The sequence below is a fragment of the Mobula hypostoma genome, chromosome 1, assembly GCF_963921235.1.
Source record: "Mobula hypostoma chromosome 1, sMobHyp1.1, whole genome shotgun sequence".
Classification (NCBI taxonomy): Eukaryota; Metazoa; Chordata; class Chondrichthyes; order Myliobatiformes; family Myliobatidae; genus Mobula; species Mobula hypostoma.
The window spans coordinates 137,399,956-137,412,092 of NC_086097.1; the positions used below are offsets into that span (position 1 = coordinate 137,399,956).

The following is a 12,137-nucleotide window of genomic DNA, read 5'->3' on the forward strand; positions in this document are numbered from 1 at the left end:
GCAGCTTCTCCGGTGTCTGCCCTTCACTTTGGTTCACTTATTTGTTCTATTCTCCTTCAAACATTGCACTGAAATTAATCTAGCCTATTCCTCACTTGCTACGTTAGCATTCTATCATTTTCTGCCTGAAGTAGTTTCTCCAGAACTCTCCATTGGATATATAGCCTCTAGTTCAGAGCTACTGTATTGAGATAATTTGTAGTAAGAAAACTTGGACATCTGCAGAATAAAACTGATCTTTCAGCAATTTCTCACCTCTCCCCCTTCTCTTTTTCCATTTCCCATTTTGGTTCACTTCTTCTCACCTGTACATCAACTCCCTCTGGTGCCCTTCCTTCCCTTTCTGCCATGGTCCATTTTTCTCTCCCATCAGATTCCTTGTGCATCAGTCCTTTACCTATCACCTCCCAGCTTCTCACTTCATCAGCCCTCCCCCTCGCACGGCCTTACTTATCATTTGCCAACATGAACTCCTTCCCCTCCCTCCACCTTCTTATTCTGGCTTCTCCCCACCTTCCTTTCCAGTCCTGATGAAGGGTCTTGGTCCAAAATGTCAATTGTTTATTCCTCTCCATAGATGCTGCCAGGCCTGCTGAGTTCCTCCAGCATTCTGCTTATTGTACAGAATAAAAGCAGCTAGTTAATGCCAACAGAACTGGAAACATACAAATTCGCTCAATACTTGTTAGGAGATAATAGGAAAACAACAAATCAGAAGGTAGACAGGTGACACAAGAGACTGGAGATGCAGAAAATTTAGAGCAACACAAATGAGAAAGCATCTGTGGAAAACAAAAGAAAAGCATCCCTGGAGAAAAATGAACTGTTAATATTTTGGATTGAGACCAGTTGCCAACACTGGAAAGAGGGGGAAATAGCCAGGATAAAATGGCAGGACTTTTTTTTCTGTATCAGCAGGAGATCTGCACATTGACCTCATTTTGTACCAGTGTAGATTTTGGCAGAATGGTCTCCTAATAGTACTAATAGAATTGATGTCCCAGAACGTCCCCTCAATTGATATTGGAAGCCATATGTTACACAATAATTTCAAATGGTGTTAAATAGACAGATGCAGAATTGTTTTCAGTGACCAGGGGGTGTTAGGAGTCCCTGGCTGCACACAATCTTCAAAGAAGAGCATGGACATTCATGATGAGAGTAGGAGACATTGAGGACAGTGAAGGTTCAGTCATTGATTGCATACAAAATGACAATCCAAAGACTTCAGGACATTAAGGGACTCGAGGGTTATGGGATTAGTTCAGTAAAAATGCACTGAGGCAGAAGAATGAGTTATGACCTCATTGAATAATGTTTGTAATAGTGTCTGAAGTCATCATGCAGAGTTGGAGATTAACTTCTGTTATAAACACTTCTATTACAGAAAAGCTTAGGAGTTTTCAAATCCAATTAAAATCTGACAGCTCTAGGTAGTGCCCATTTGAGACACTTGAAAGGATAATCTGCATCACTTCAACCAAGATACATGGAACAGGATTTGTTACCAGGATATATATTTTTAAAAATATTCATGTATTTTGTTAAATTATAATAAATTTGGTTTGGGATAATGAAGCTGCTGCTTTTTCTTAGAGCCTCTTTAGAGAAGGAAACATACTAAGCTTCTCTAATGTGGGTCTACAAAAGACAGTAGTCCTGCAGTATAGACCTAGGTCCTCACAACACGCTGGAGGAACACAGCAGGTCAGGCAGCATCCGTGGAAACGATCAATGTTTCGGGCCAGAACCCTTCGTCAGGACTGAAGAGGGAAGGGGCAGAGGCCCTATAAAGAAGGTAGGGGGAGGGTGGGAAGGAGAAGGCTGGTAGGTTCCAAGTGAAAAACCAGTAAGGGGAAAGATAAAGGGGTGGGGGAGGGGGGCAGGGAGGTGATAGGCAGGAAAGGTGAAGGAATAGGGGGAAACACAATGGGTAGTAGAAGGAGGCGGATCCCCATTCGGATATGTCCATACATGGCCTCCTCTACTGCCATGATGAGGCTAAACTCAGGTTGGAGGAGCAACACTTCATATACCATCTGGGTAGTCTCCAGCCCCTTGGTATGAACATAGAATTCTCCAACTTCCGGTAATTCCCTCCCTTCCTCTATCCCTATTTCACTCTGCCCCCTCCCCCAGCTGCCTATCACCTCCCTCATGGTTCCGCCTCCTTCTACTACCCATTGTTTTCCCCTATTCGTTCTTCACCTTTCCTGCCTATCACCTCCCTGCTTCCCCTCCCCCACCCTTTTATCTTTCCCCTTACTGGTTTTCCACCTGGAACCTAGGAGCCTTCTCCTTCCCACCCTCCCCCCACCTTCTTTATAGGTCCTCTGCCTCTTCCCTCTACAGTTCTGACGAAGGGTTCCAGCCCAAAACGTTGACTGATCATTTCCACGGATGCTGCCCATCCTGTTGAGTTCCTCCAGCGTGTTGTGAGTGTTGCTTTGACCCCAGCATCTGCAGAATATTTTGTATTTAGACCTAGATCCTCCTAAGCATATTTCAAAGACTTCTCAACTGTCCGCAAAACACTTTGGGAGAATTTGTGGAAGGTATTATGGTAATGCACATCCTTCTTCAGCAAGTGGTATCAAACTTACAATGCAATTTGCAGCTGTTTACAAATTAACAACAGACTATTACCTGAACAAGACAAAGACGAACCATGGGATCTCAGATGATGACCATCTACAAAAAAGTCAAATTTCAGTTCTGCAACTACAGAAGGGGCCATCTGCTGTCTGCCCTTGGGAAGGTCTTCTGAAATGATCTCTCCAAAACACCTTTCAGCTACTGAAGAGATGCCTTCACGGCATGGATTCTATCCATCTAGGTGGCACAATTAATGTAACCTTCTGTGTAATAATACTTTAAAAAGTATTTTTTTTATTTGTGCAATGTCCACTATAAACATGAATTTTTGACTGTAAAAGTCTTTGATATCAATCCAGAGACTTGGGAGTGTTTTTCTCAAATTTAGCTACCTCAAATTTACCCCAAAGACTCCTTGAAAATTAATACCTCTCGGTATTTCTTGGAAACTCAACACCATGATGAAAGCAAAATTATTAAATGACCTCAAGTTCCTGTTTGAAAAGCAAATGAAAGACTAAAAGCATCAAAATATTTCTCATACTATCTATGCATCAGCACCTCCAGCTTCAGCTGTGGCACATTTGGAGAACCCCTGCTAAACTCATAAAACTGAAGTCAGTCATCCTCACACGATGGCCTTAGATTAGAAAACCAAAATGAAAACAGAAAATGCCAGAAACACTCAGCAAGAACATCTGTGGAAGGAAAAACCTGAACTATTTCACCTTCCACAGGTGCCGCTTCATCTGTTAAATGTTTCCAGCAACTTCTAATTCTATGTCTCTTCGTTTAGAAAATGTTTCACCTTTTGAAAGCCATCACAACTGATGCTTTATTACTTTTGCATTTTTGCCCCCGACAGTCCTCCACAGAAATTTACTGACAGGAAGCATTTTTTAGCAACCTATTGGCGTCAACCTTCGGTACAGTTGACTCAGCTTACAGGAAAAAATTGTTTTGTTGAAGATTGGCACACCCTTTGCGGGTTTATAGATTTTATCTGACTTGCATAATATTAAAAATGTGCAAAGAGGGGGAGGGGGAATAATTAATACTCGCGGAGGTCAGCCACACCCTCACCTTACAGGTGCAAACCTGCTGCCGGTTACAACGTTGACACCACACCTCAAAGTCCTACCCCTCCATGGTATGACGCGCGTAGCCGGCTCGTCACAGCCCTGCCCCCGCCCCTACCGCGAGCTGCTTTTGACGTTGAAGGGGATGCGCAGTTGAGTGCTGCGCAGGTCGCTCGAGCCCGAGCTTGTGTTTGCAGCTGTCGGTTTGCGCGGCGCTGGGAACTGCGCCGGTGACGGGATTACGGGAATTTCACATCCGAGGCCGTCCACTTGCCTGCGCCGTCTTGCTGCTCCTCAGATCCCTCGCGTGGTTAGGTCCGGAGAGGATTAAACCGAGCGATCGCAGGCTTTGGTTAAGGTGAGCGGGCGAAGAGCCGTGCTCGGAAGCCAGGTGAGGCGAAGTGCCAGTTCTCGCCCGTTTCTGCTCACATCACCTCCCCCAACTCCCCCTCTCCGCTCGCTCCGACGGTGCTTGTTGCTTCGGGGTGATCGCGGCCGCCTTCGCCCTTCACCCTTCACCGAGGGCTGCGCGAGAGTGAGGCGCTCGCCATCCGGGCCTTCGGTGAGCCCTGCGCCGCCAGCAACGGAACGCCCGCGAGGGCAGGCGCGGTCGCCACGGTAACCGGCTCGGTTGCGAGCAGGAGGAGGCGGGAGCCGTGCACCTAGGTTTGGTTCGCTCTGGCCCCGCCCCTTCCCCTCCCCTCCCCTTCCCAGGGGGCTGCGGCGACTTGGGTGAGCCACAGTGGCAAGGTGGCTCTTTCTATCGGGTTTTACTTGACATTCGTGTACTGATGCATTCCCTCCATCCGATCGCTGGTCCAGGAAAACTCATATTCCATCTCCCTCTTCTTAAAGGCAATACTTGAAGCAATACCATTTTCATCCGGTAAATAGTCAGCGATCTACTACAGATGCTGTCTTACTTGCTGAGTGTATCCAGTATATTTTGCTTTTATTTCAGATTTCCAGTATTTACATTCTTTTGCGTTCCAACTTCGCCAACTGGTCCCATGCGTTTGACCTCAGCCTTGTCATTGCTATCTATACTCACTTCTGTAGCATTGCTGACTTTCGCTTTTCCTTGGCTCATTTTCTGCTGAAATCATCATTTGCCATTGTTTTTTCTGGTCTTGACTATTCCGTCACATTCCAAACCTGCCTCCCTCAATATATTCTGTGAAGTACAGTGGTCATACACAGCTGTCCTTTGTGACAGTGATTCCTGATCACTCGTCTTTCTTATGCACAATGATCCACATTGCCTGCCGGTTAACCAATGTGTAAGTTTACATTCTCTAATAAATTTTTGCTGCCCTTTTTTGCTTTGCTGCAAACTTCAGCACAGTACCTCTTCAAAATACCTGCACTCCAATTTTTATCTCTTGACAATTCCCAGTTTTATTGCTTTTCTATTGGTTGTACTTTCCTTTGCCAAGGTCATAAACTCTGAAATTTCCTTGCTTGACCATGGGAGGCAGTGATTAAGGAAGAAATCTTTTCTATTTTTACAATGCATTTTAAACCTGTGACTTTGCTGACTTGATTTTTGAAGTTACCATGCAGCATCTTGTGGTTCCTCCACTGACCATATCTCAGTTGCTTACAATGTACGTGCTGTTTCCTTTTACATAAAATTAGTTCACATTTAAAGAGAAAATTGCATTTTTCTGTCAGTTATGGCTTTTGATTAGGTCAGTATGGCATTGATTCTGCAATGTAATTGGTTATTAATTTTCCTGGAGCATTGGTTACAGTAATTCAAACGTTGCATCAGCCTTATTGTAAATGTCATCTTTTTTTAAGGCTACAGAATTTAATTATGTCGCAATGCAAAATCTGGGTAGTTGGCGCTACTTTGCGCATCTGTCATTTTGTATCCTCATATAACCCCTCAACAACCCTCTTCAACTTTTTTTAAATAATCACTGGGTTCTTGTGCATTTTGTTTTTTGTTTGCCATAAAGCAACTGCTGATTTTTTTTTTATTTAAACAAGCCCCCTTTTTTTGTTGAGTTGTTACAGATTTTTGATGACGCCCTTTAACCAGTAAGTAGGTATAGTGGTTCAGCCCGGCTGTAAGAACCCAATCTCTGACACAGTGTCAAGAAAACAGCCTCTCCCTCAATGTCGCAAAAACAAAGGAGCCGGTTGTGGATTACAGGAGGGATGGAGACGGGCTAACCCCTAATGACATCAATGGATCTGGGGTTGTGAGGGTAAACAGCTTCAAGTTCCTTGGCATTCATATCACCAACAACCTCACATGGTTTGTACACCCCAGCTGTGTGGTGAAAATGGCACAAGAGCGCCTATTTCATCTCAGACCGTTGAGGAAGTTTGGTATGGGCCCCAAACCCTAAGAACTTTCTACAGGGGCAGAATTGAGAGCATCCTCACTGGCTGCATCACTGCCTGGTATGGGAACTGTATCTCCCTTAATTACAGGCTCTGCAGAGAGTGGTGTGGACAGCCCACCGCATCGGTACTTGTGAACTTCCCATGATTCAAGACATTTACAAGGACAGATGTGTAAAAAGGGCCTGTAGGATCATTGGGGAGCCGAGTGACCCCAACCACAATCTTTTCCAGCTGCTGCCATCTGGGAAATAGTACTGCAGCATAAAAGCCAGTACCAACAGGCTCTGAGACAGCTTCTTTCACTAGGCCATCAGACTGATTAACTCACGCTGATGTTACATTGGCTGTTCTATTTATTATAAGTTACGATGATTGCACACTTGGAGAAGTAACATAAAGATTTTTACTCCTCATGTATGAGAAGGATATAAGAAATAAAGTCAATTGAATTCAATTCAATCAATTCAATTTATACGGTTGCAACATTCAATGTTGCTGTACAATTACAATAGACTGAAGAAAATGACATGAAAGTGAAAATGAATAACAAAGAACATGGCTGTCAATATATTACTACAGTATCTGTAATATGAAGCCGTGAATGGATTTTCAGCTAAATACTAAAAAAGATGGGGAGAGATTTGTAGTTTAATCAGGAAGCAATGGAATTGACTTATTCATCCTTCAGATATGGCTGTTGTCTCTTTTATTTGCATGAAGATTTGAAACTTTGATGACCTAAGCAGTTTTACAAATGTACTAATTACTTTAATTTGAAAAACGATCACTTTGTTTGGAGGGTTGGAGGTTCTAGTATATTTTTTTGGTTGTAGTTTTATGTTCAAACAAGAGATGGTAATCTACAAGCTGCTCTACATTCTGATATACCTAGATTTGTACATATGTCTGTAATTGTACACTTCTGCTGTTGTATGTAAAGTACTTATTTTTCCTCTCATTGGTTTCCCATTAAGTTGCAGTATTATCCATTTCCCACCAGTACTTTCCATGTAATTTCAGTGCTCTCACTGCTTATAGCAAGGTTACCATATTGAATCCAATTACGTTTTTGGAAAAATATTTTGGCATTTTGGTTAGAATATTTTGAGCTATAATACTGCTTAAAATATCTGCCTGTATGGTATGAGGCACAGGTCTTCCCCAGAGTTCCGATCCTGAGAATTTTCCATTTCCCAAATGATTTGTATGTCAGAAATGCAACCATAAACTGAGTTCCCATGTGACAAATGTTCCCACCTGGAGAGTTGGATTGTCCCATAGGAATAGTTAGAATACATGGGTTGCAGTTTGTGTAAAATCTTTCATGTGGAGCTTTTTTAGAACCCTTCTGAAAGACATCTCATGATGTGAATATTCAGTAAATCTCTGCCTAGCGTTTCATTAGAATAGAGTCAAGAGACAATTTGAATCTTTGACAATTATAATATTTATCTGACAGTAAAGCTTTTTGTATTGTACACTTTTCATCTTAGTTTATAGTTACTTGAGAATTATATTGTACTCTGTTTTGAAACAGAAATATGGTTTAGTAATGTTATTTCATAGAAACATTTTTTTTTATCCAACCTTTTTTTAGTTGTCTATTGTGTATACTTAAAGAAGTAATTCAGTTTGATTTGTTGCATATTTGCTAATAACTGACACATGCTTCTGTATAGTTTAAAAACAATTGTTTTGTTACTTGTAGTATGTAAATTGCAGAACAATTTAGTAGATGTCTAAGTGAGAAAAGTTATAGTTAAAATATTTTCTATTTTGTAAGGATTAGGTTATTTTTTGAATAATGTAAAATGTTTTCTAAGGATGTTTTATGTAGATAGAACTGATGTCTAGAATTGATGATGATGAGCAGTATTTTCCCTTATTTTGGGAAACTATTGCTTGCAAGTTAGTGTAATTATGGCAGTTTGTGCAAATGTTGAAAATGAATGGAAATAAAACATGAACAGCTAGGGTCCAAGTTATTTGGGGAAAAGCATGATAGAACCTCAACATGCCATGCCAATAAGCTATGCACATCTCTGAAATTAACATTACTGTTTGCTTTATTCCACATAGAAACATGTAACAATGAGAAAATAATTAATGATTGCAAATCATTTCCACGTCTATTGGCAATAGAACAGGGGTATTTAATAATATTTGATTAAGGATACCGATTTTTAAAAGCCACCCTCACAGAGCTGCCTTTAAAGCAATTTCAGGACTTTAAACTTTTGGTTGGCTATATGGAATAATCTGTGTTCTAACCTTACTCTGGTGTCACTCCCCAACTTTTCCTGTGCTGCTTCCTACACCCGTGCAGAGCTTGTCAATTTCATCAACTTTACCTTCAACTTCCACCCTGCCCTCAAGTTTACCTGGTCCATTTCCGACACCTCCCTCCCCTTTCTCAGCACAAAATACTCTGCAGATGCTGGGGACAAAGCAACACTCACAACACGCTGGAGGAACCCAACAGGTCGGGCAGCATCCGTGGAAACAATCAGTCAACGTTTCGGGCCGGAACCCTTTGTCAGGACTGAAGAGGGAAGGGGCAGAGGCCCTATAAAGAAGGTGGGGGGAGGGTGGGAAGGAGAAGGCTGGTAGGTGTACCACCACAGGAGTTCCTCCAGTGTGTTGTGAGTGTTGCTCCCTCCCCTTTCTCGATCTCTCATTCTTTATCTCTGGAGAGAGCTTATCTACTGATGTCTATAATAAACCCACTGACTCTCATGACTACCTGGAATATATCTCCTCCCACCCTGTTACTTGTGAAAATGCTAACCCCTTCTCTCAATTTCTCCGTCTCTGCTGCATCTGCTCTCAGGATGAGGCTTTTCAATCCAGAACAAAGGAGTTGTTCTCCTTCAAAGAAAGGGGCTTCCCTTTCTCTGCCATCAACACTGCCCTCAACCCATCCTCCCACCACACCACCATGTGGATAGGGTTCCTCTTGTTCTTACCTACCACCCCACCAGCTTCCATGTCCAGCACATAATTCTCCGTAACATCTGTCATCTTCAATAGGATCCCACCACCAAGCATATCTTTCCCTCTTCCCTTCCCCCACTTTCCGCTTTCCACAAGGATCACTCCCTATGCTATTCGTTATTGATCTCCCTCCTGACACTTATCCTTGCAAGTGGAACAAGTGCTACACCTGCTCCAACACCACCTCCCGCACTCCCTCACTACCATTCAGGGCCCCAAACAGTCCTTCCAGGTGAGGTGACACTTCATCTGTCAGTTTGTTGGAGTCATCTACTGTATCCAGTGCTCCCAATGTGAGACCCAGTGTAGATTGGGAGACCACTTCGCCGAGCACCTATGCTCCATCCACCAGAAAAAGTGGAATCTCAATGTGTAATTCCACTTCCCAGATTGTCAGTATTTTGTTTTCATAGGCTGGTTGTTTAAAATCTGCTTGGAGACAAATATTTAAATTATTTATGATTATAAACTTAAAATAGAGTTTTGGAGTTTAGGTGTTTGTTTGTCACACCACTGTTCTTTATGGAAGTACTGGTGATACTCTGTGTCTACTTCAACTTTTGAAAATGCCCCGAGAGGTAAATCTCCATTTTTGGATAAATTCCTAAAGGTTATTGAAAAAACATTCATGATTGGCTTGGTATTTAACCACTCACTAATTCTAAACCTGGAACTTATAAGGATCCATGCTTCTTTGAAAATTATGATTAAAGATTGAGTTACAGATTTTTATAGTACATATTTTTTAGTTTTTGTACTAAATAACTCCTTCAGTGGAAGAATTAATCAATTTGAGATTACCGCAACAACCACAGAGTAATGAAATTCAGAGTAGTAACAGATGACGACATTTACAGAAAAACAAACCTAAAGGAAATGTGGTTCTATTTCCATGTCACTTGTGCAAGGTTGCCTGATGCAAGTTATTTTCTCAAACTATATTCACTAGGGAATTTTTACCTCCTTTTTCGTTATTGTTGCATCTGAACACTACTCATTGTAAGTGAAAAGGCAGATTACGTCTTAAATTGTGACTCCAGAAAATTAAAACATCGTTAGTGGTATCAAAGTATTTGCTAAAAACTGATGTAATTAAATACAAGTGTCATTTTATCAAGACTAGTGACATCTCAACAATTCATCGAGTTAAATCCATCACTTTTGATGTCTGTGACAATTTTTTTATTTGTAAGTTGTTAAAAATTTGGAATCCATTTGGGGTCAGTAACAAATAATGTTCTGTCATTTGATTTTGACATTTAGGTTAACACTGTTAACTGCATTGTTGATTTAAGAAAGTATTGCATGGATTTGTGGGGAAAATCATGCAATTAATCTCTGGCAGTTACAATTTACTACCAGAAATGAATTAAGTTACATCCAAGGACTAATCCTGGTGACTGGTAGATGTGATACATAGTAGCATTTGAAAGAGTGGCATTTCAAGGGAAGAGATCCAGAAAGTGGAACTGAGGAACAGGAGTGGGTGCAAAGGAGTTACAAGAAAAACTTAAACCATTTTGGCAGAGGATAAGATTAAAAGAGAGCAGAGATACGTGAGATGAAGGAGAGACTTTTAAATTAGAACAAATTTCCTGACTAGTTCCATTGGTGCTTGGGATGGGCTTGATTTACAATTAGTTGGACATATATTTAGGTGTCTTGAAATGTCGCTTAACAAGAAAGTTTACATGAAAGGTATATTAATTGAGTGTAATGGATTGATGTTGTTACAAAATACTCAAGTTTTCTTCCTGTATTTGATCACAATTTATAATTATTCCAATCTATGTGTAGTGTTTAGCACAATGCTTTACTGTACCAGCGACCCAGATTAATTCCTACCACTGTCTATGGGTTTCCTCTGGGTACTACAGTTTCCTCCCATAGTCCAAAGACGTAACAGTTGGTAGGCTAAGTGCTCATTTTGAATTGTTCAGTAATTAGGCTAGGGTTAAACCAAGCAGCGTGGCTTGAAGGACCAGAAGGGCCTATTCCACACTGTATCTCAATAGGTAAGTACATTTGATGGGAGAAGTGATCAGGGTTAGAAAACCCCCTTTCCTTAAATTCCATGGCTTTTGACATGCTTGCTGAGGCCAACTTGCAACTGCAGACTGCCATGGGTGGATGTGGTGCTTGACTGCATAGGCAGATTGGTTGTTCAGGACCTATGTTCCTTCTGCTTTTTAGGCTAGGCTTCTGTGTGCATCTAATAATGGAATAGCATTGATAACCTCAAGAGCAAGTGGTTTTCTCCATGTTCAGCTGTTGCATGAAGTGAGAGCATACAAACTCAGCATAAACAGTAGTATTCGCATGTTTATCCTATTCCTTAGGCTATGTCTTCTTAACCACCTGTCCCCACCCTATGGTGAATATGCAGGTCCCACATTAGCCCCTTCAGCCACCTTGGAACTCACTGGACTGAAATTATAACAAGTCACTCTTGATTCTAAGGGACAATCCAAGAAGATAACCATTTCTAAATTAGCGTTTTCAACATTAATTCATGAACATTGGAATAATTCTGGAGTGTGGTCAGAAGCCGCTGTGAAGCCTTTCAAGTGCAAATTCTTCTGTAACAGTAGTAGCCTTTCCCTTTACCAATTATGCTCCAATTTAAACAATATTGTTTAATTATGAGGGTCAATAATCCCAAATGTTACTTGTGAGATGAGAAACAAATATAGCCTGACTTCCTGAATATCACCACCATTTTCTGTTTTATTTCAGTAATGCATAGTGATTTGTACTTTTTTGCATCTTGAATTTTGTGTCAGATAAGCTTCCTTCCTGTTATTAACGCATTTGTTGGATTTGCCACTTACTTAGTTTGTCTCAGTTTTGCAAAATTTTACCTTGCCATTCTAATACAGAAGGAATATGTAGTATTACTTACTGCATGCCATTTTTCTTCGAGACTTAATTTGTACAGTTAATAATTTGGGTTAGAGTAAAATTTTGATCTTTCAAAAAGACAGTATCTTATTGTCTGCAACCTTAAATTGAAAAATACTTTAAACTTTATTTTCTTTACATTTGTACATATGTTATGAACAAAATGCATTTTTAGCTGGAATTGCAATAGAGGTATTCACAGTGCTGTTG

The 12,137-nt window shown here is 41.1% G+C and overlaps 1 protein-coding gene across 1 annotated transcript in view; it reads left to right on the forward strand.

Moving 5' to 3' along the window:
- The first annotated feature begins 3,847 nt into the window (after positions 1-3,847).
- snrka (SNF related kinase a) overlaps positions 3,848-12,137 on the forward strand; it is a 45,945-nt gene continuing 37,655 nt past the window's right edge. Inside the window, exon 1 of the mRNA XM_063056599.1 lies at positions 3,848-4,065. The gene's annotated coding sequence lies outside the window, so the exon portion shown is untranslated. The remainder of the gene's footprint in view (positions 4,066-12,137) is intronic.